Source organism: Callithrix jacchus, chromosome 2 (genome assembly GCF_049354715.1).
Source record: "Callithrix jacchus isolate 240 chromosome 2, calJac240_pri, whole genome shotgun sequence".
NCBI lineage: Eukaryota > Metazoa > Chordata > Mammalia > Primates > Cebidae > Callithrix > Callithrix jacchus.
In genome coordinates this window covers 114,222,300-114,245,833 of record NC_133503.1, presented here as the reverse complement: position 1 = coordinate 114,245,833, position 23,534 = coordinate 114,222,300, and the positions used below count along the sequence as shown (strand labels likewise).

At 38.4% G+C, this 23,534-nt stretch overlaps 1 protein-coding gene across 7 annotated transcripts in view; it reads left to right on the top strand.

Moving 5' to 3' along the window:
- Positions 1-23,534, top strand: part of LOC108590610 (uncharacterized) — a 144,369-nt gene that overhangs the window by 105,431 nt on the left and 15,404 nt on the right. For 3 of the 7 annotated variants that reach the window (XR_013532211.1, XR_013532210.1, XR_013532212.1), the window contains 3 exons: positions 6,022-6,108; positions 8,160-8,252; positions 8,706-8,906. The gene's annotated coding sequence lies outside the window, so the exon portion shown is untranslated. Of the gene's footprint in view, positions 1-6,021; positions 6,109-8,159; positions 8,253-8,705; positions 8,907-23,534 lie in introns of those variants that run through there. The other 4 variants (XR_013532214.1, XR_013532213.1, XR_013532215.1 and 1 more) reach the window with 2 other exon arrangements.

Below are 23,534 nucleotides of genomic sequence, written 5' to 3'. Positions count from 1 at the left end.
GCAACAGAACTCTTTAGTGCTGGTAGATCAACTTAATCTTTTCTGCTTTTGCCAGCAATATTTCACAGAGGACGTGTCCATTTGTCTTTTTCAGGAACAGCCAGTTTTCCTCTGTCCCTGAGGTGTAGGACTTTCAGAAAATTGCTTCATACCTTGAATGCATTGCAGCCCTGTGGACATTTCCATAGGGAATAAAAGTGGCTATCCCTTCAAAGACAGATTTGCAAATAACTTAACATCTAAGAATAGAATCATAATGCTTAAGAGCATTACCTAAGCAGTTTTGTCATCTATGAGGCTGGATATGCTGGATGTGGAGCAGGTAATTTCTTTTTTTCTTTTCTTTTCTGTCTTTCTTTTTTTTTTTAAGACAGGGTCTCATTATGTTGCTCAGGCTGGGTTGCAGTGACACGATCACAGCTCACTGCAGCCTCAACCTCCTGGGGCTCACGCAATCCTCTCAGCTCAGCCTCCAAAGTAGCTGGGACTACAGGTCTGCACTACCATGCCTGGCTAATTTCTGGTATTTGTTGTAGAAACAGGGTCTTACCTACTTAAATTCATTGTTTTTGCTGAAAGACAAATGTTTTGCCTGTTCTGAGTGCGGGCAGCAGTTTTTGCCATTCAGTTTAGCATGTGAAGTTGATATAAAACATTAAGATTGGGCACCTTGTGTAGAAAACCTGCTACACTTCAAAGCAGAATAATTGCTAGCTACTCAGATACACTTGGTGGGGAAAATATGAGTTTCCATAACACCAAAGCAATATCTGCCTGAACCATATGTTTTCCAGTCCAAAACCAGGTTTTTGGATTCAAAACGTTCTCCCTCTTTCTTTATTTTATTCTTGCTAATATGAAAATGGAAAAACAGCAGGAAACATTTAGGACCACATAGTAGAGGGCCATTTCCAGAAAAGAAGCAAATTCATTGGGGTATCCCAGAAAATAAACCTTGATATGCCCATGGGTATTTGCTTTATTCTGGAATTTTGACACAGGGGAGGTGTAATGGAAAGCATCCTGGACTCAGATACTTTCTGATTTCTACTCATCAAGGTGTGGAAGGTAAGGATGGCAAACAAGGAGAATACTGTACTATGCATGAGACTCTCTGCACCAATCTGAGTATTCATATGTCAATGGGTACAATAGTTATTTGTGTCTGCTCAACATCTTTTGAAAATGTTCTCTTATGTCCTGTACATCTTTTGAGTCTTGTCTCATTAAAGTATGCTGCAAAAACTGCATCAGAATCTTTTGCTACTTAAGGTACAAGCACGGAGCTTAGATTTCCTCATTTGGATGCACCTCTACCAAAGACTGATGAGAAAGAGAGCAGTGTTAGGATGTGGCCACAGAGAGATTGATTTTCTGGTAGTTGTGGTGGAAGGGGGTGGTTCTGGTTCTTCTGGGTTGTGGTGCTGGTGTTTCTGGCACTCAATCTCAGATATGATCAGTGCTGAGCAGTGAGTGGTGGTAGCAGGGCTGTTTTTACTAATACTTTTCCCCAAAGGTAGAAGATGGGCATTATTTCTGTATTTCTAGCTGCTTAGCATTTTAAGTCCAATTCTCTGGCTCTTTGAGATTCTGACACTTTCTCACATATTCAATAAGTCTCATTTTGTTTAAATTAGTTAGAAATTATCCTATGATTTTCAACCAAGAGTCTTGATCTGAATAATGGAAATGAAAAATAGTAACAGAGGGGCAGTTTAACCTCAGTTATTATAGCTAGAAAGGATGTTGGCAATGGAATATTGACTGTGATCATAGAATAAAAGAATTTGATAGAGATTTTCAGATGTCTTCAAATATGGAAGTTGTTTTCTTGCTTAAATGAAGGAGTGTTTTCTCAACTTCCCCTACAGCTGTACAAGAAAAAGCATTACAGAAAAAAAATATTGAGCATTTACAAAAGTGTGGTAAATAGCATGAAAAAAAAAAAGTCCTAAATCATCATCTGCAATAACTTACTATTTGCTTTTTGGTGTATTTTGTTTGATTTTTCACTATGCACATGCATAGTTACTCTTACAAGTTTACTACACAATGTAGCTTCATTAAAGAAAAATTAGAAATGTAAAAAGCACAAAACCAAAGGAAAAGTCTCCTATAATGATTAATTTATGTGTAAACTGGCCAGGCTATATATTTCCTAAAGTGATTTAATAAAACCTAACTTAGGTGTTACTGTGAAAATATTTTAGCAATGTGGTTAGCATCCACAACCATCTGACTTTAAGTAAAGGAGATTACTCTCTATAATGTGGATTAGCCTTATCCTAACAGTTGAAGGCCTTATAAGAAAAAATTGAAGGTTCCCACAGAAGAAGAAATTCTGCCTCAAAACAGTATTATACAAATCCTGCCTACGTTTCTAGCCTACTGAGTTTTAAACTTGGCAGGCCCCACAATCCTATTATATATGTGTGTATATATATGTATACATATATATACACCCTATTAATTGTTTCCTGGAGAACCCTGACTGATACATTCCCCATTAAGACCATCACCCTCTAATTTCACATGCCATATCATGGTATCTTTACTAATTTTTTTCTTTTCTTTTCTCGGACCTCTCAGGGATGAATTCATATTTTTTTCTATACAGAGTCATACAATGCATAACAATATTTCAGCCAGTAATGGACCACATATACAGTGGCGGTCCCATAAGATTAAAATGGAGTGGAAAAATTCCTATTGTACAAAAATGTAGCCATCCTAATGTAGTACAATGCATTGCTCATGTGTCTGTGGTGATGGTGATGTAAAGAAAACTACTGTGCTTCCAGCTGTATAAAAGTACAGCACATATAATTATGTACAGTATATAATGTTAGACAATGATGATAGACAACTATGCTATATATATTTATATATTTATAATATATAAATGGTTTATATATTTACCATACTATACTTAAAAAAATTTTTTTAAATTTTTCGAGATAGTCTCACTCTGTCGCCCAGGCTGGAGTGCAGTGGTGAAATCTCAGCTCACTACAACCTCTGGCTCCAAGGTTCAAGCAATTCTCCTCCCTCAGCATCTGAAGAGCTGGGATTGGAGGCATATGCCACCATGCCTGGCTAATTTTTATCTGTTTATTAGAGACAGGGTTTCACCACGTTGGCCAGGCTGGTCTCAAACTCTTGACCTCAAGTGGTCTGCTCACCTTGGCCTCCGAAAGTGCTGGTATTGTAGGCATTTCCCACCATGCCCAGTTCCATACTATACTTTTAATCATTCTTTTAGAGAGTACTTCTACATATATATAAAAGGAATTAACTGTAGAACAGCCTCAGGCAGCTCTTTGAAGAGATATTCCAGAAGAAGGCCTTGTTATCATAGGAGATGACAGTTCCACAAGTGTTATTGCCCCAATGACCTTCTGGTGCGATAAGATATGGAGGTGGAAGACAGTGATATTGGTGATACTGACCTTGTGTAGGCCTAGGCTGTGTGTGTTTGTGTATTATTTTTTAAGAAGAAAATTTAAAAGTTTAATAAAGTAGATAAAAATCTTACAGAATAAGAATATAAAGAAAGAATATATTTTTGTACAGGTGTACAATGTGTGTTTTAAGCCAGTTTATTACAAAATATCCAAATAAAAAAGTTCAACTTTAATTTTTTTAATTAAAATTTTAATTAAAAAATTAAATTTATAAAGTAAAGGTCTACAAAAAGCTACATTTAATTTCTTATTGAACAAATAAAAATATCTATTTATGAATTTAGCACAGCCTAAGTGTATAGTGTTTATAAAGTCTACAGTAGTGTGTAGCAGTGTCTTAGGCCTCACATCCAATTACCACTTAACTGATTCACCTGCAGTAACTTCCAGTCCTTAAAGCTTTTAGTGGTTAGCACCTTATACAGGTGTATCATGTTTTAACTCTTTCATACTATATTTTAACTGTACCTTTTCTATATTTAGATATGTCTATATACACAAATATTTACCATTGTGTTACAATTCCCTCCAGTGCTCAGTATTGTAATTGTAACATATTCTACAACTTTGTAGCCTAGGAGCAACAGGCTATACCATGTAGCCTAGATGTATAATAGGCTATACCTTATAGGCTTGTGTCAATATACTTCATAATGTTCACACAATGATGAAATTGCCTGGTCACATTGTATTAGACTGTATTCCCATAGTTAAGTGATACATGACTGTATATGTGTGCAATTATTTACCCATTTATTTACAAAAATAGGATAATACCATTCACACTGTATGTTAGTATGATTTTCCCCCACTCAATAGTGTACCTTGAATACATTTCCAAATCAATGAATATACTTTTTAAAACATTATTTTTATTTATTGCTGCATTATTGACAATAATCAAGACATGTAAACAACCTAAATATTCATCAACCAATGAATCAATAAAGAAAATATATATATATATACACAATGGAATATTATTCACTCTTAACAAGGAAGAGTATCCTGCCATCTGTGACAATATGGATAAACGTGGAGGACGTTTTGTTACATGAAATAAACCAGATAAAGAAACAAATACTGCCTGATTTCACTTATATGTGGAATCTAAAATAGCCAAATTTATAGAAGCAGAGAGTGGAATGGTGTTTGCTAGGGAATGGGGAGGGGAAATTGGGAGCAAGAAATTGGGATATGTTAGTCAAAAGATAGAAAGTTTCAGTTACACAAGAGGAATAAATTCCGGAGATCTAATGTACAATGTGGTGACTACAAGACTAGCATATTGTATGCTTTACATTTTTTGAGCAGATAGGTCTTAAATGTCTCACCACACCAAAAAAAGGAAAAAGAAAATAAGAACAGTAACTATGTGGGGTGATAGATATGTTAATTAGCTTGATTGTGATGATTATTTTATGGTGTATATGTATATCAGAAATCAAGTTGTACATCATTAATATATAGTTTTGATTACTATACCTTAAAAAAAGCTGAAAAAATGTTCACCAGTTTTATAAGCAAAAAAAAAAAAAAAAAAACAAAGAAACAAACAAATAAGCCTCATGATTTTTAGTGCCAGTATATTATCCCATTGTGTGAATAATGCAATTTCTGAAAATAGCTCTAAAGATACCCTTTAAAAGTCTTAGAATTTGAACTGCTGGATGAATAAAATTTATATTTTAAAGACTTTTGGTACATACTGCCAAATTGCTCTAAAGAAAACAAATATCAACTTAACTCTTACTTATAAGTGTCCTTTCCCCACACTTTAACCAATTCATTTTATTATCATGCAAATTATTTTCTAATTTAGAACTTTAAAAACGTAAAATACATTATTAAAAAATTTTTTTGTGTTGGTATATATGTATTTTTACCTAATTGAGATTACAGTATATGTACATATGTAAGTAAATATGTGTTCTACTTTTAAAAATAGTTATTACAAATAATTTCTATTATAAAACTTTCTAATTCATTTTTAGTGACCTAATAACATTCCCCATCACAGATGTACCATAGTTGATTTAAGCATTCTGCAATTATACTCTCTCATTTTTGCCAAAATTTCTATTTCCTTAGGATATTTTCTCAGACTGGGATAATAGGCCCCCAAATTAGGAATGTTCATGAGCTTTTGATACCAGTGAATGTTCTTATTATTAGAATAAGTCTATTTATTCATCAATCTTGAATATTGGCTTAAAAAGTGGGAAAAACCTTACAAGGTGGTATGTAAGAGCAGAGCAGGTATTGCAATAAAAATGACAATGAGGGTTAATTTTGGCCCTCATCTACATTCATTTGCTATTTCTGTTTTTTGTTTTATAAATGAGAATGAGGGACTTGAAACAAGTATTTAGTGAATCCATTCACTTTGGGAAAGCATTTCCCAGGTTTCTACATTTGTATTAACTTACACTACAGCATGGGAGAAATAGCTAGAGCAACAAAAATGGAGTTGATAAAGTATATAAATTGTAAATATGAATTTTGATAAATTACAGATATGCACATAGAAACCTTTTTACAATTACCTGTCTTTTAGGGCCAGAGGATCTACTACCACAGAACCATTCTAGATGTCAATTCCTGGTAAGAAATGATTGGGAGTTAACAGAAGAACCACAGAGAGGTAGAGTTTGCTATGTTTATATTTGCATTGAAGTTATTTTAAAATATTAGTTTATCCTCCTGCACATACTATTTTTATTTTATAGCATACATGGAATCTATATGTTTGATTCTATAGCGTAAATTCCTTTCTTCTCAATCAGCCTTTTTGGCCGCTTTGTTAAAGATCACAGTGTAGCCACATGAAGGAAAACCACTCGAATCTGGGTTAGTCCTATCCATGGTGACAGTTATTACCTGACTGCCAGCGCTGGGATTGGATAGATCAGGTATATATAGCAGCCTGTCTTACAGAATGGTGGCTGAACAGGACCATTTCTGGTTCAATGTAGCCTTCCTTGGTTTTAACCTGTATCACATGGGCTTGTCTAAAAGGAACAATATCCCTTAATATTGAAAATTTTCTAACACAGCAATTGTCAAATTATCATCGACATACCCCTGGGGGTCCTGATTATCTTTAAAGGGTGTCTGCAAAGTCAGCATGATTTACCTAGTAATCCTGACACGAATTTGAGCTTTCAAATGAAATTAAAGTTTCAGAAAACTTATATCCACTACCTGAGATTGATAGCTTCTTAATACTTAGAGATTTTATTATGAAATTGGGAATGTTAACTAATGCAATTTAAAAAATATCATATGATAAAATGTGTCGATATTTGGAACATCTGTATAACTCAGTGAATCAATATTGTCCAAATAGCAATGCATGGGGTTACAAAATTATGCATGGATAAAAGCTCTATTCAAAGTTCAAGACAGACCAATGGATTTTAAGTTAAGAGAGCACAAAAAGTTTATTGGTCTAGTTTCATAGTCCACATCTTTTAAAAAAACAACTTGTTGAATCTTGGTGTAGTATCACAGAAGAGTATCCACAACTACGTTCCTTCCTTTTTCAAACATATCTATGTGTAGCTCCCTTTTCTTCATGTACTTCAACCAAAATATCATTTTGCAGCAGGTTGAATGCTGAAAAATATAGCAGGATCCAGCGTTCTTCTGTTAAGCCAGACATTGAAGAGATTTGCAGAAATATAAAACAATGCAATTCTTCTCATTAACATTTTTTGGAAATGTAATTATTTTTTATAAAAGTATGTTATTTATGTCAATATACAATGGGTTTATTATTGTAATTTTAGAATTAATTAATAAATAGATATTTATTTTTTTCCATTTTAAATACAGAAAGTTTCAATAGATATAGCCCGCATAAACAAAACCCTTTGGGGTCCTCAATAATGTTGAGTATGACTAGTTATATAAGTCCAAAAACTTTAAGAACTGCTATCCTAATAAATTGTTCTTGGATAATTTTGCATATGAATATCATGAGGCTCTCCCAAGCAAGGTAATGTATTCAGCAATAGATTAGGATGACCTCCGGCTTTGAATATAAAATTGGGTGTTATGGTCAATAACAGTCACACAAGTAATTAATTAAGAGAAGTCAGAAAGAAAAACACAGCTTTCAAAAGCCCCTTGCGTATTTTGCTCCTGTGTGCCCCACTGTTGGATGCGGTTACTGAGGTGTGCTGGTGAGTGCAGCTCTTGGTCTCCTAGGGGAGCTATTTGCTTTGCTTTGTCACACACATGCTCTTTTGATCTCAGATACTAGTGTCTGTCTGGCTTCCTTGTGGTTAATACATCTGACATATGGCTTGTTTCTTTGCCTACCTTTTATTATGTTATTTCACCGGGCTACTTTGAAATCAATATAAGCAATAATCGGCGGACTACAATTTGGTTTTAAGTGCATTTTCTTATCAAGATACATAGAGTTATATGGCATTCTTATGATCCAGTGCTTCAACTGATGGCATATAACGTAGTATTAAATAAAACTATACAGCCTGGCATAGTTAAGTGTATTATTACCTTGCATCAAACATAAAAACAGAAGAGGGAAAAAGGTATATAAGGCATTCATAGATAACTAAGCAGCTGAATGAAAATATGGAAAGATATTTCCCTGTTGCTTTTCTAATGTCACTACTTCACTTTCTCTAAGCTTTGGATTTCTCTCCACATTTCCTTTTTCCCTAGGACTCTGGATTCTCAGTTAGTGTTTGATACCATCTAAGGGTTCCATCAGTTTAGTGCTCACACAGCACTTATTAGCTATGAGACCTTGACCAGGTAAATTCAGCTGTTTGTACTACTACTGTGTTTCCCTCTCTGTAAAGTGGAGATAATAATAAGTGTATCTACATGACTGAATGAAGAATATGTGAAACCATCCATGTGTCCTGGGCTCAGCATCCTGCCTACCACCCCCAGTGGATCCTCCCTGGGTATCAGCTATTATTATTCTCTACTTTTACTCATTGGCACTTTCATCTGATTTGCAAAAGAACTATATTAGTTAATTCAACAGACACATATTTAATAACTGTTGCATACCAGGCATTGTGCTAGGATGAGGGACACAATGATGAATAAAAACAATGCTCATGAAAGCAGAGGGCATATTTATGTAGCATTTATGCTATTTCTGGTCTTTATCACACTGTCTGGCACAGAATACGTGTCTCATAAATATGTGCCAAATAAGCAAATAACCAACCTTATATTATTATTCTTACTTTGCAGATGAAGAAACTGAGACTTAGAAAGGAAGAAAGTCACCCAGGTAGCTGGTCACAGAATCCCTCCCTCCCTAGGGATCGAGGAAGAAAGTGCTAACACTGCCAAGTCATGCTGCTTGAGAAGGGTTAATCTGGCTTCCCAATTTCTATGTTCCAAAGCACATTACAGACCTGCAGATAAACTAAATATTCAACAACACTTTCCGTAAGTACTCATTCATGTCCACCTTGTTGGAGAAGACACTGTGCTAATCTTTGGAATATTGCAGTTAACCTGAGAGACATTTAGAGGATCTTCCATTCCATTCAGGGAGACAGCTATGAAATAGCTGGTTGTGTGTGTGGTTGCCTTGTGATAAACACTATGGAGATGCATATACCAGAGATTCTGACTTAAGCTGGTATGATGGTCAGAAAGACTTCCCTGAGGAAAGAATTTGTAAACTAAGTGCTAAAGAGTGAGGAGGAAAAAATTAACTGAAAAGAAATGGAGGAAAAGCATTTCTAGCAGAATAGGATGTTCAAGAACTTGGAGCATTCACATACTAGAGGAAGGCCAGTGTGCTATACCCAGAGGCTGAGTGAGGCAGGGAGATGACATGGAACTATGGGAGCAGGGCAGCTTCTCCAGAGCTTCAGACCCACACTAAGCATTTTTTTTTTAGATAGAGTCTTGTTCTGTTGCCAGACTGGAGTGCAATGGCACTATCTTGGCTCATGCAACCTCCACCTTCCTGGTTCAAGCATTTCTCCTGTCTCAGCCTCCCGAGTAGCTTGGACTACAGGCTCACTCCACCACGACCAGCCAATTTTGTTTTGTATTTAGTAGATACGGGGTTTCACTATGTTGGCCAGGATGGTCTTGATCTCCTGACCTCAGGATCCACCTGCTGCGGCCTCCCAAAGTGCTAGGATTACAGGCGTGCATTTTGGTTTTATCCTAAGTACTCTTCAGTGAGTTTTCAAGAAGAGATTGATGTGATAAGATACGCAATTTGGAAATATCACAGTTGAAAGAAGATGGCAGTGTGGACCAGGATGGTAGAACTGGAGACAAACAAGTGAGCAGGCTTGAGAGATACTCAAGAGGTTGGGTTCATAGATGTCTGACTTAGATCAGGGAGATGAGCAGGAGGCAGATCTGAGTTTTATGGGGTCTGAAGCTCACGCAATTGGGAAGCTCTTTCAGAAATGGATACTATATATGGGAAGGGCCTAAGATGACTGCCAAGCTCTTAGGCATTTCATATAGACACAGTAACACAGGTACGAGGAAGAGGAGGTATCTCTTCTCTGCACCTCTTTTTATTAGGAACCAACAGTTTTCTCAGAATCTTCCCCAGCATTCCTTTCACATGTAGAAAATTGGGTAGAAAAATAGATAATTCCTTCCAATTCTGAGACTCAGTGATTGTGATGGGAACAAAACATTTTAGGAAGTACACTCTCATCAGCAAGCTGAGAAAACAATCCACATCTGTGCTCTAGTGAAAAGATATAATTATAGTTCAATAAGATACTTTTGATATAATCATGCTGGGACAACAGGGATAAACGAAAGCTCTCCTGGATGAATTGGAATGATGGCCACTCCATCTGTTGTGGAAGTAAGTGACTGGGTGAGTTCCCTCTCTTCTTCCCACCTCTGAATAGTCTTCTCTGCCCTTGTATCACTGCTGCTGGGCTCTGGCTCATCTTCCTCACTGACCACAGTTGGCACCTGTTTTCTGTTAGCTGACTGGCACTGCAGCATTTTCCACTGGGGCAAGGAGAAGGCATGAGCTGTAAGCACTCAGAAGTAATCAGGAGCATGGGGCGACTGTTAGCTTCTGATGAGACCCAGACTCAAGCTGGGAAATTATTAATGGGAGGTATTTGACTAGGAGGTAGTGTCTTTCTAAGTGAGCTAAGAGAACACTGGTCCTTGAATATGCTCCAGGAGAAAGGGATTCTGTCTGGATAAATGCTGACAAATGCACCCCAGAAGAGTCTTGGTACACACTAGGATATTTAAAAAGCCATTAAGAAATCCTACAATGGAGAAATGCAAAAAAACTCAGGTTTTGTCCACAACTGTGCAAGACCAGGGCATCCTTTTTAAACACACACACCCCACACCACTGATAAATATGCTGAGGAATAGACTTGGAGAAACTTTTTAAGAAGGAAACATTAACATCAAGGCAGGAAGGCCAAGGAATGGGGAGACAAAGAGAATGGCCCAACATACTAGAATACTCCTAGAGTCAATGTGCTGGTTCTTAATATATCTTACCATTCCTGGGACTGAGCTACACCTGAGTTCATGGGATTGATTCTTCATCTAAATGTTGCTTGAGTTATTGTATTGTTCTGTTGCTTTCCAAGAATTTTGATTCATTTCAAAATAGGTCAAGGAGTGATGACTGACAAGGACAACTTCTCTCACACTTAAATTTATTGTAATTTCCAAAATTTGAAGTAAAGAGCAGTATAAACTCTAACTAGGTGTTCCTGGAAGCATGAGATGGCTCCTTAAGGCCTCAGTTAGCAAAATTTGGAAGGAAAGCGAAAAAGTGAAAAGGAGTGAAAGAGCAAAAAGATGGGGTTGGATAAACCAGTTTTAAAATTGTGGCTTAATTGTGCAAACTTTGGCAAATGATTTAACCTCTTAAACCATTTATGAATTTAAGTAAACAATGCACTTCCCAAATCTCAGTGTCCATATATGTAAAAATACTTCACTTGTAAGATAGTGCAAGCATTGGAAATAGTATGGCTTATTCATGAATTATTATGATTATGAAAATATAGGAAGTGTGTGCTTAATGCAAAGAAAATATTCAGTTAACAAAAGCTATTTCTATTATCTAAAATGATAGAAAAGAATCTACAGTGTAAGATTCCTATGGCCCAGGAAGGCATACTCTGATCATGGAGCAGAAGGAGCAGAGTGAATAATTTAAACTGTCATGTATATTAATGCTACTGCCTTGCAAATTACAAAGCAGCTAGGAAAACATTTATCTTACTCCTCATGAGTTTAAATTTGTATTTAATAATAAATATTTATTCCATACTATAAATATCTTCTAAAGTGTCATGTCACCATTTTTGTCTTGCTAATTTGGATACTGGAATTACTGCTAGGTCAAACTCTGAACTCTACTCCTTGCTGTCTTTATGACCTTAAGCAAGCAAACAAACCATGTTACCTCTCAGTGCGTCATTTTTTTTTTCATCCTCAAAATAAGGACAGTAATATTATTTTTCTCATATTTGTTTTATAATTCTTTTTTTAAATTATTTTTAATTGCATTTTTAGGTTTTGGGGTACATGTGCAGAACATGCAAGACAGTTGCATAGGTACACACATGGCAGTGTGTTTTGCTGCCTCCTCCCCTTCACCCACATTTGGCATTTCTCCCCAGGCTATCCCTCACCAGCTCCCCCACCGCTGTCCCTCCCCTATTCCCCCAATAGACCCCAGTGTTTAGTACTCCCTTCCCTGTGTCCATGTGTTCTCATTTTTCATCACCCACCTATGAGTGAGAATATGCGGTATTTCATTTTCTGTTCTTACGTCAGTTTGCTGAGAATGATGTTCTCCAGATTCATCCATGTCCCTACAAACGACACGAACTCATCATTTCTGATTGCTGCATAATATTCCATGGTGTATATGTGCCACATTTTCCCAATCCAGTCTATCATCGATGGGCATTTGGGTTGGTTCCAGGTCTTTGCTATTGTAAACAGTGCTGCAATGAACATTCGTGTGCATGTGTCCTTATAATAGAACGATTTATAGTCCTTTGGATATATACCCAGTAATGGGATTGCTGGGTCAAATGGAATTTCTATTTCTAAGGCCTTGAGGAATCGCCGCACTGTCTTTCACAATGGTTGAACTAATTTACACTCCCACCAGCAGTGTAAAGTGTTCCTATTTCTCCACATCCTCTCCAGCATCTGTTGTCTCCAGATTTTTTAATGATCACCATAATAACTGGCGTGAGAAGGTATCTCAATGTGGTTTTGATTTGCATCTTTCTAATGACCAGTGATGATGAGCATTTTTTCATGTTTGTTGGCCTCATGTATGTCTTCTTTTGTAAAGTGTCTGTTCATATCCTTTGCCCATTTTTGAATGGGCTTGTTTGTTCTTTTCCTGTAAATCTGTTTGAGTTCTTTGTAAATTCTGGATATCAATACATTGTCAGATGGGTAGACTGCAAAAATTTTTTCCCATTCTGTTGGTTGCTGATTCACTCTGGTAACTGTTTCTTTTGCCGTGCAGAAGCTTTGGAGTTTGATTATGTCCCATTTGTCTATTTTGGCTTTTGTTGCCAATGCTTTTGGTGTTTTGTTCATGAAGTCCTTGCCTACTCCTATGTCCTGAATGATTTTGCCTAGATTTTCTTCTAGGGTTTTTATGGTGCCAGGTCTTATGTTTAAGTCTTTAATCCATCTGGAGTTAATTTTAATGTAAGGTGTCAAGAAGAGGTCCAGTTTCTGCTTTCTGCACATGGCTAGCCAGTTTTCCCAATGCCATTTATTAAACAGGGAATCCTTTCCCCATTGCTTGTTTTTGTCAGGTTTATCAAAGATTGTATGGTTGTAGATATGTTGTGTTGCCTCTGATGCCTCTGTTTTGTTCCAATGGTCTACATCTCTGTTCTGGTACCAGTACCATGCTGTTTTGATTACTGTAGCCTTGTAGTATAATTTGAAGCCTGGTAGTGTGATGCCCCCTGCTGTGTTCTTTTTGCTTAGAATTGACTTGGCTATGTGGGCTCTCTTTTGGTTCCATATGAAGTTCATGGTGGTTTTTTCCAGTTCTGTGAAGAAGGTCAATGGTGGCTTGATGGGGATAACGTTGATTCTGTAAATTACTTTGGGCAGTATAGCCATTTTCACGATATTGATTCTTCCTAACTATGAACCATGGAATGTTTCTCCATCTGTTTGTGTCCTCTCTTATTTCATTGAGCAGTGGTTTGTAGTTTTCCTTGAAGAGGTCCCTTATGTTCCTTGTGAGTTGTATTCCTAGGTATTTTATTCTTTTTGTAGCAATTGTAAATGGCAGTTCATTCTTGATTTGGCTCTCTTTAAGTCTGTTATTGGTGTAGAGGAATGCTTGTGATTTTTGCACATTGATTTTATATCCTGAGACTTTGCTGAAGTTGCTTATCAGTTTCAGGAGTTTTTGGGCTGAGGTGATGGGGTCTTCTAGGTATACTATCCTGTCATCTGCAAATAGAGACAATTTGGCCTCCACCTTTCCTATTTGAATACCCTTTATTTCTTTTTCTTGCCTGATTGTTCGGGCTAGAACTTCCAGTATTATATTGAATAGGAGTGGTGAAAGAGGACATCCTTGTCTAGTGCCGGATTTCAAAGGGAATGCTTCCAGTTTTGCCCATTCAGTATGATATTGGCTGTGGGTTTGTCGTAAATAGCTTTTATTACTTTGAGATACATTCCACCGATACTGAGTTTATTGAGGGTTTTTAGCATAAAGGGCTGTTGAATTTTGTCAAATGCCTTCTCTGCATCAATTGAGATAATCATGTGGTTTTTGTTTTGGTTCTGTATATGTGGTGAATTACATTTATAGACTTGCGTATGTTGAACCAGCCTTGCATCCCTGGGATGAATCCTACTTGATCATGATTGGTAAGTTTTTTGATGTGCTGTTGCAATCGGCTTGCCAGTATTTTATTGAAGATTTTTGCATCTATGTTCATCATGGATATTGGCCTGAAGTTTTCTTTTCTTGTTGGGTCTCTGCCGGGTTTTGGTATCAGGATGATGTTGGACTCATAAAACGATTTGGGAAGGATTCCCTCTTTTTGGATTATTTGGAATAGTTTCAGAAGGAATGGTACCAGCTCCTCTTTGTGTGTCTGGTAGAATTCGGCTGTGAAACCATCTGGACGTGGGCTTTTTTTGTGTGGTAGGCTCTTAATTGCTGCCTCGACTTCTGACCTTGTTATTGGTCTATTCATATTTTTGGCTTCCTCCTGGTTTAGGCCTGGGAGGACACAAGTGTCCAGGAATTTATCCATTTCTTCCAGGTTTACTAGTTTATGTGCATAGAGTTGTCTGCAATATTCTCTGATGATGGTTTGAATTTCTGTGGAATCCGTGGTGATTTCCCTTTTATTGTTTTTTATTGCATCTATTTGGTTGTTCTCTCTTTTCTTTTTTATCAGTCTGGCTAGTGGTCTGTTTTGTTGATCTTTTCGAAAAACCAGCTCTTGGATTTATTAATTTTTTTTGAAGGGTTTTTCGTGTCTCTCTCTCCTTCAGTTCTGCTCTGATCTTAGTAATTTCTTATCTTCTGCTAGGTTTTGAGTTTTTTTGATCTTGCTCCTCTAGCTCTTTCAATTTTGATGATAGGGTGTCAGTTTTGGATCTCTCCACCCTTCTCTTATGGGCACTTATTGCTATATATTTTTCTCTAGAGACTGCTTTAAATGTGTCCCAGAGATTCTGGTATGTTGTGTCTTCGTTCTCATTGGTTTCAAAGAACTACTTTATTTCTGCTTTCATTTCATTGTTTATCCAGTCAACATTTAAAAGCCAGTTATTCAGTTTCCATGTAGCTGTGTGGTTCTGGGTTAGTTTCTGAATTCTGAGTTCTTACTTGAATGCACTATGGTCTGAGAGACTGTTTGTTATGATTTCAGTTGTTTTGCATTTGCTAAGGAGTGCTTTACTTCCAATTATGTGGTCAATTTTAGAGTAGGTGTGATGTGGTGCTGAGAAGAATGTATATTCTGTGGATTTGGGTTGGAGAGTTCTGTAAATGTCTATCAGGTTTGCTTGTTCCAGGTCTGTGTTCAAGCCCTGAATATCCTTGTTAATTTTCTGTCTGGTTGATCTGTCTAATATTGACAGTGGAGTGTTAAAGTCTCCCACTATTATTGTGTGGGAGTCTAAGTCTCTTTGTAAGTCATTAAGAACTTGCCTTATATAACTGGGTCCTCCTGTATTGGGTCCATATATATTTAGGATCATTAGCTCTTCTTGTTGTATCAATCCTTTTACCATTATGTAATGACCTTCTTTGTCTCTTTTGATCTTTGTTGCTTTAAAGTCTATTTTATCAGAGATGAGAATTGCAACTCCTGCTTTTTTTTGCTCTCCATTTGCTTGGTAAATCTTCCTCCATCCCTTTATTTTGAGCCTTTGTGTATCCTTGCATGCGAGATGGGTTTCCTGGATACAGCACATTGATGGGTTTTGGATTTTTATCCAATTTGCCAGTCTGTGTCTTTTGATTGGTGCATTTAGCCCATTTACATTTAGGGTTAATATTGTTATGTGTGAATTTGATAATGCCATTTTCATGCTAGCTGGCTGTTTTGCCTGTTAGTTGACGTAGATTCTTCATTATGTTGATGCTCTTTAGCATTTAGTGTGTTTTTGGAATGGCTGGTACTGGTTGTTCCTTTCTATATGTAGGGCCTCTTTCAGGAGCTCTTGTAAAGCAGGCCTGGTGGTGACAAAATCTCTGAGTACTTGCTTGTTTGCAAAGGATTTTATTTTTCCTTCACTTCTGAAGCTCAGTTTGGCTGGATATGAAATTCTGGGTTGAAAGTTCTTTTCTTTAAGGATGTTGAATATTGGCCCCCACTCTCTTCTGGCTTGTAGAGTTTCTGCCGAGAGATCTACTGTGAGTCTGATGGGCTTCCCTTTGTGGGTGACCCGACCTTTCTCTGTGGCTGCCCTTAGTATTTTCTCCTTCATTTCAACCCTGTTGAATCTGACGATTATGTGCCTTGGGGTTGCTCTTCTTGCCGAGTATCTTTGTGGTGTTCTCTGTATTTCCTGGATTTGAGTGTTGGCCTGCCTTGCTAGGTTGGGGAAATTTTCCTGGATAATATCCTGAAGAGTATTTTCCAGTTTGAATTCATTCTCCTCGTCACCTTCTGGTACACCTATCAAACGTAGGTTAGGTCTCTTCACATAGTCCCACATTTCTTGGAGACTTTGTTCATTCCTTTTTGCATTTTTTTTTCTAATATTGGTTTCTCATTTTATTTCATTGAGTTGATCTTCGGCTTCTGTTATTCTTTCTTCTGCTTGGTCAATTCAGCTGTTGAAACTTGTGCATGCTTCGCAAAGTTCTCGTGTTGTGTTTTTCAGCTCCTTCAATTCATTCATATTCCTCTCCAAGTTATCTATTCTTGTTATCATTTCCTCGAATCTTTTTTCAAATCTTTTTTCAACGTTCTTAGTTTCTTTACATTGATTTAGAACATGTTCTTTTAGCTCACAGAAGTTTCTCATTACCCACCTTCTGAAGTCTAATTCCATCATTTCATCACAGTCATTCTCCGTCCAGCTTTGTTCCCTTGCTGGTGAGGAGTTTTGGTCCTTTGTAGGAGGCGAGGTGTTCTGGTTTTGGGTGTTTTCCTCCTTTTTGCGCTGGTTTCTTCCCATCTTTGTGGATTTATCCACCTGTCGTCTGAGTAGTTGCTGACTTTTTGATTGGGTCTCTGAGTGGAAGCCCAGATTGTTGATGATGAGATATTTTTGTTACTTGGTTTTCCTTCTACCAGTCTAGCCCCTTCGCTGTATGACTGCTGAGGTCCACTCCAGGCCCTGCTTGTCTGGGGGACACCTGTAGCAGCTGCAGAACAGTGAGGGATGCTATGAGTTTCTTGTTCTGCTATCTTTGTCCCAGAATGATGCTCGCCAAATGTCAGTCTGATCAGTCCTTTTTGAGGTGACTCTTTGGATATACAGGGGTCAGGGAGCTGCTTGAGAAGATGGTCTGTACTTTATAGGAGCTCAAGTGCTGAGCTGTGAGCTCCGTTGTTCATTCAGGGCTGTTAGGCTGCTACGTTTAAGTCTGCTGCAGCAGAACTCATAAAACCCCCTTTTTTCCTTAGATGCTCTGTCTCGGGGAGTTGGGCTTTCTTTATGAGTGTCTGTTGCACTATCCTGCCCAGCTAGGAGGCAGTCTAGTCACTATTTGCCTGCTGAGGTTCCGACCTGTTGATGTGAGGTCCACCCTGTTGCTGCGGGCTCTGCCCTGCAGCCGTGGACTCCACCCTGCTGCCACAGGCTCCACCCTGTGGCGGAGTCTCTCTGTTATGGTGGGTTGCCTTGGCAACAGCAGGCTGCATCAGCAATGGGAGCGTACCTCAGTAGGGGCGGATTGCCTCAGTAATGGCGGACGCCCCTCCCCACTGAGCTGCACCGTCCTTGGTTCAGCTGTGCCCGCATGAAACTCTCCACCCAGAGAGTTTCGAATCTCCATTTTGTTTGTCCCTGTCGGAGTGAAACCCACCAAGCCTGCTTGCCTGTCTCCCTGCCTCAGAGCGCCTTTCTTTCTTTCTTTCTTTTTTTTTTTTAATTTGAACAGTTGGCTCTCTCCCAGGTGTTTCAGTTGCCTGCTGCTAGGGCACTGGGATCCGTGTGATTTCCCATGCAGCGACCCACTGTGCTGGCTCAAACGCCACTTCCCAGGAATCTCTTGGTCTGGCTCACTGTCCAAGTCTCATTTAATCAGATGGATATGCTAATCTGCCCTCCCAAATCTCAGATTGCCAGTTTAACAGGGCACCCGGACCAGTGTGCTTGTCCGGAGTGTTGCAGAGTGCCACTGCGCTGCGGCGCCGGCCAAAGCAGCCGCACCAGCCAAAACGGCTGCGCTGGCATCCCATGTCTCTCCTACACCTGGGATTTTCCCCGTTCTGTGGGCAACAAAGATCCATCTGGAAATGCGGCTTTGACTCACCCTCTGTGCATTCACTGAGAGCTGCGATCCTGAGTTGTTCTTACTGTGCCATCTTGAATCCCTTCTTTCAGCTGTTTTATAATTCTTTATAAATGTAATTAAACAATGTAAAAATTTAATTACAAAGAATGTAATTAAACAATGCACTATGCTGTGAGTATAGTTAAGAAAGAAAAGCTGTTTATTATTATTATTATTATACTTTAAGTTCTGGAGTACATGTGCAGATTGTGTAGATTTGTTACATAGGCATACATGTATCATGGTGGTGGTTTGCTGCATTCATCACCTATTATCTACATTAGGTATTTCTCCTAATGCTATCCCTCCCCAATACCCCTACCCCCTGCTATTCCTTCCCTAGCCCCCTACCCACCAGGCCCCAGTGTGTGATGTTCCCTTCCCTCTGTTCATTTGTTCTCATTGTTCAACACCCACTTATGAGTAAGAACATGTGGTGTTTGGTTTTCCGTTCCTGTGTCAGTTCGCTGAGAATGATGGTTTCCAGTTTCATCCACGTGCCTGCAAAGGACATGAACTCATCTTTTTTATAGCTGCATAGTATTCCATGGTGTATATGTGCCACATTTTCTTTATCCAATCTATCATTGATAGGCATTTGGGTTGTTTCCAAGTCTATGCTATTGTGAACAGTGCCACAATAAACATATGTGTGCATGCTTCTTTATAATGGAATGATTTATAATCCTTTGAGTATATACCCAGTAAAGAGATTGCTGGGTCAAATGATATTTCTATTGCTAGATCCTTGAAGAATCAACACACTGTCTTTCACAATGGTTGAATTAATTTACACTCCCACCAACAGTGTAAAAGTGTTTCTATTTCTTCACATCCTCTCCAGCATCTGTTGTCTCCTGATATTTTTATGATCGTCATTCTAACTGGTGTGAGGTGGTATCTCAATGTGGTTTTGATTTGCATTTCTCTAATGACCAGTGATGATGAGCATTTTTTTCATATGCTTGTTGGCTGCATAAATGTCTTCTTTTGAAAAGTGCCTCTCCATATCCTTTGCCCACTTTTGATAGGATTGTTTATTTTTTTCTTGTAAATAGGTTTTAGTTCTCTGTCTATTCTGGATATTAGCCCTTTGTCTGATGGGTATATTGCAAAAATTTTTTTCCATTCTGTTGGTTGTCAGTTCACTCTATTGATAGTTTATTTTGCTGTAAAGAAGCTCTTAAGTTTAATTAGATGCCATTTGTCTATTTTGGCTTTTGTTGCCATTGCTTTTAGTGTTTTAGTCATAAAGTCCTTGTGCATGCCAATATCCTGGATGGTACTGCCTCGGTTTTCTTCTAGAGTTTTTATGTTGTTAGGCCTCATGTTTAAATCTTTAATCCATCTACAGATAATTTTTGTACGAGGTGTAAGGAAGAGATACAGTTTCAGCTTTCTGCATATGGCTAGCCAGTTTTCCCAACAGCATTTATTAAATAGGGAATCCTTTCCCCATTGCTTGTTTTTGTCAGATTTGTCAAAGATCAGATGGTTGTAGCTGTGTGGCATTCCTTCTGAAGCCTCTGTTCTGATCCACTGATCTATATCTCTGTTTTGGTACCAGTACCATGCTATTTTGATTTTAGTAGCCTTGTAATATAGTTTGAAGTCAGGTAGTGTGATGCCTTCATCTTTTTCTTTCTTTCTTTCTTTTTTTTTTGCTTAGGATTGTCTTGGCTATGTGAGCTCTTTTTTGGTTCCATATGAAGTGTAAGGTGTTTTTTTCCAGTTCTTTGAAGAAAGTCATTGGTAGCTTGATGGGGATAGCATTGAATCTATAAATTACTTAGGGAAGTATGGCCATTTTCTTGATATTCATTCTTCCTAACCATGAGCATGGAATGTTTTTCCATCTGTTTGTGTCCTTTCTTATTTCCTTGAGTAGTGGTTTGTAGTTCTTCTTGAAGAGGTCCTTCACATCCCTTGTTAGTTGTATTCCCAGGTATTTATTCTCTTTGTGGCAATTATGAATGGAAGTTCACTCTTGATTTGGCTCTCTGTCTACTACTGATGTATAGGAATGCTTATAATTTTTGTGCATTGATTTTGTATCCTGAGACTTTGCAGAACTTGCTTATCAGCTTAAGGAGATTTTGAGCTGAGATTATGCAGTTTTCTAAATATACAATCATGTTATCTGCAAACAGGGACAATTTGACATCCTCTTTTCCTATTTGAATATGTTTTATTTCTTTCTCTTGCCTGATGGCCCTAGCGAGAACATCCAATACCATATTGAATAGGAGAGGTGAGAGAGGGCATCCTTCTATTGTGCCAGTTTTCAAAGGGAATGCTTCCAGGATAAGCTGGGGGTTTTGTTGCTGTTGCTGCTGTTGTTTGAGAGGGAGTCTCTCACTCTGTCACCAGCCTGGAGTGCAATGGTGCAATCTTAGCTCACTGCAACCTCTGCCTCCCAGGTTCAAGCAATTCTCCTGCCTCAGCCTCCTGTGTAGCTGGAACTACAGGCATGCGCCACCCAGCTAATTCTCATATTTTTAGTAGAGATGGGGTTTCACCATGTTGGCTAGGCTGGTCTCAATTTCTTGACCTTGTGATCTGCCCACCTCAGCCTCCCAAAGTGCCGAGATTACAGATGTGAGCCACTGTGCTTGGCCAAAGAAGCTCTTTTGTATTGTAATTCTTGGCATCTCACTATGCTGTAGAAATATTTTTTTGTTCGAAAACTTACTCAAATTTCCTTCTGGATGTTAGGAGAAATCCTTTCCAATTGGATGTAAGACAAAAATTAAGCAAATGATTTTCTTTATTCAATATCTTCTTTTCCCTCACTTGTTGCCTCTGGCTTTCCTTGGCCCGGGGAACTGCTTTTTGAGTCTCAACTGTCACTTCAAGGACTCCTCATTGCAGTTCAGTCTACATTGGTGAGATTAACCCCTTTCCAATGTAGCGTTACAAAAGGAAGGTTCACATTGGAATGATAATTCCTGAGGCCACACAGTCTTGGCCAGAGACATTTTAGAGTATTTTTATCTTCTACATTGATTCTTACATTTTCTCCTTTATTGGATTTGCAGATAAGAGGTACAAATTTAAATCTGTTTGGTTCTAAAGTCCATTTTCTTTTCATAACACCACAATAAAAACAATCTCATAAATAATGAAAACTAATATTTACTGAATATTTACTTTGCATAGAAACCATACTTGCCCAGCTGCAGTCGCCCATGCCTGTAATCCCAGTACTTTGTGAGGCAGAGGGGGGCAGATCACTTGAGGCCAGGAGTTTGAGGCCTGCCTGGCCAACATTTAGTAGTGAAACACTGTCTCCACTAAAATACAAAAATGAGCTGAGTGTGGAGGTGGGCACCTGTAATTCCAGCTAGTCAGAAGGCTGAGGCAGGAGAATCGCTTGAACCCAGGAGATAGAGGTTGCAGTGAGCCAAGATAGCACCACTGCACTCTAGCCTGGACAACAGAGCAAAACCCCATCTCAAAAAAGAAAAGAAAAAAGAAAAGAAACCATACTCAATTACTTCTCTGCAGTATCTTATTTAATCCTAACAGCAAATGCATAAAAGGTAGACTTCATTGTTGTAAATGAGTAAATAAGGCCCAGAAAGGTGAGGCCACCTATTCAAGGGCACATAGTTAGAAGGTGGTAGAGCCTGGATTCGGATTCATTTATGGCTGACTCAAGAGTCCACACTTCTAGCCTTTATGTTGTTAATGCATTTTCAGACACTTTTTGCCCTTTAATGATTAGAATAGTATCATTCACAGCAACAGATTGAGAAAAACTAACGTTTGTGGCTATCTGGTTTCTGTAAGTGAAAATAACATCAGCAGGTTCAAGGTCATTCATTCATGTCAAGAAAGCTTAGTAAATGCTGGTAAAGAATGACCAGAGCCAAGGGCATAGATGCTCAGATAAACATGGTGGGTTTGATCCACATCTGAGAGGCCTGATGGGATGGATAGAATGTCACAGGTGGGCTTTCTTCCTCCTAATTCTCTCTGGCAACGGAGTTTGAAACAGCCCATAAATTTCTCTATTAGTACAAGTCTCTCTTATCCTAACATTTTGGACTCAAAACTTATACTATTCAATAAGGATTTTCTTATCCAAAACAGATTAGCATTAGGCACCCTACCATGGAATTCTCAAATGACACTCTTTTCTATGAATGTGACTATGAGCTGAAAATTATGCATGATATGGAGGGAGCACTGGACCCTCCCCAAGGATGAGTGTTGGGCTGAGGCCTGGTGGTGTCTGGAATAGAAGTGATGATGCAAGAAGTATTGTAAAGTATGTAAGACAGAACCAAGGCCGGAGGCTACTCTCCTCTCACTGAGACATCATCTAGCTTTATATCACCTGCCACAGGGCCTACTAGGGACAGGGATGTGGGAATCGAAGGGATCAGTCATGACAACCCTCCAGGAAGAAATTTGAGGATGTTTTCCTCTATCCTTTTCTAAGAACAAGAATTTCTTTTAAGATTGGGATACCTGTCCAGATACATAATCAATGAAAATACTCTCAATATGGGGGTGTATAGAAATGGAGTGTATATGGATGTGGAGGAAAGAGAAAGTGTTTTCCAGGAAAGTGCTTTCCAGGAAAATTGACTGAAAGTGGCACACATGTAGACAGACCCAGTATAAAAACTCTCTGCCTCCCTGGCACATGCCATGAGAATGAAGGGCACATAATAACAACAGTCACCTCCTTACTGGTACATTAATGTAGAGTAATGCTTATAAAATGTGTGTATCTATCAACATACAGGCTTATTTAGGCTGTTCTCATCAGGATGACTCTGCTTTGTACTATGAGTTGGCTGTGCTTGGTTCCAGAATGTGGTTTTGATTTAGATCTGGTTCATATACATCTGTTCTGGAAATCAGGCTTAAGGGGAAGTAGCTCCTAGAGCACACTCTCCTCACAGTGCTGGGTCAAAAGCAAGAGCCAAGCCAAACTGTGTAAACACATATGTGATTCCTCTGCTTGCATCACATTCACTAATATTCAATTGGCCAAAGTAGATTGCATGGTCAACATCAGTGGTCCAGGAAAGTTTACTCTGTCCACAGGGACAGAGGGAACA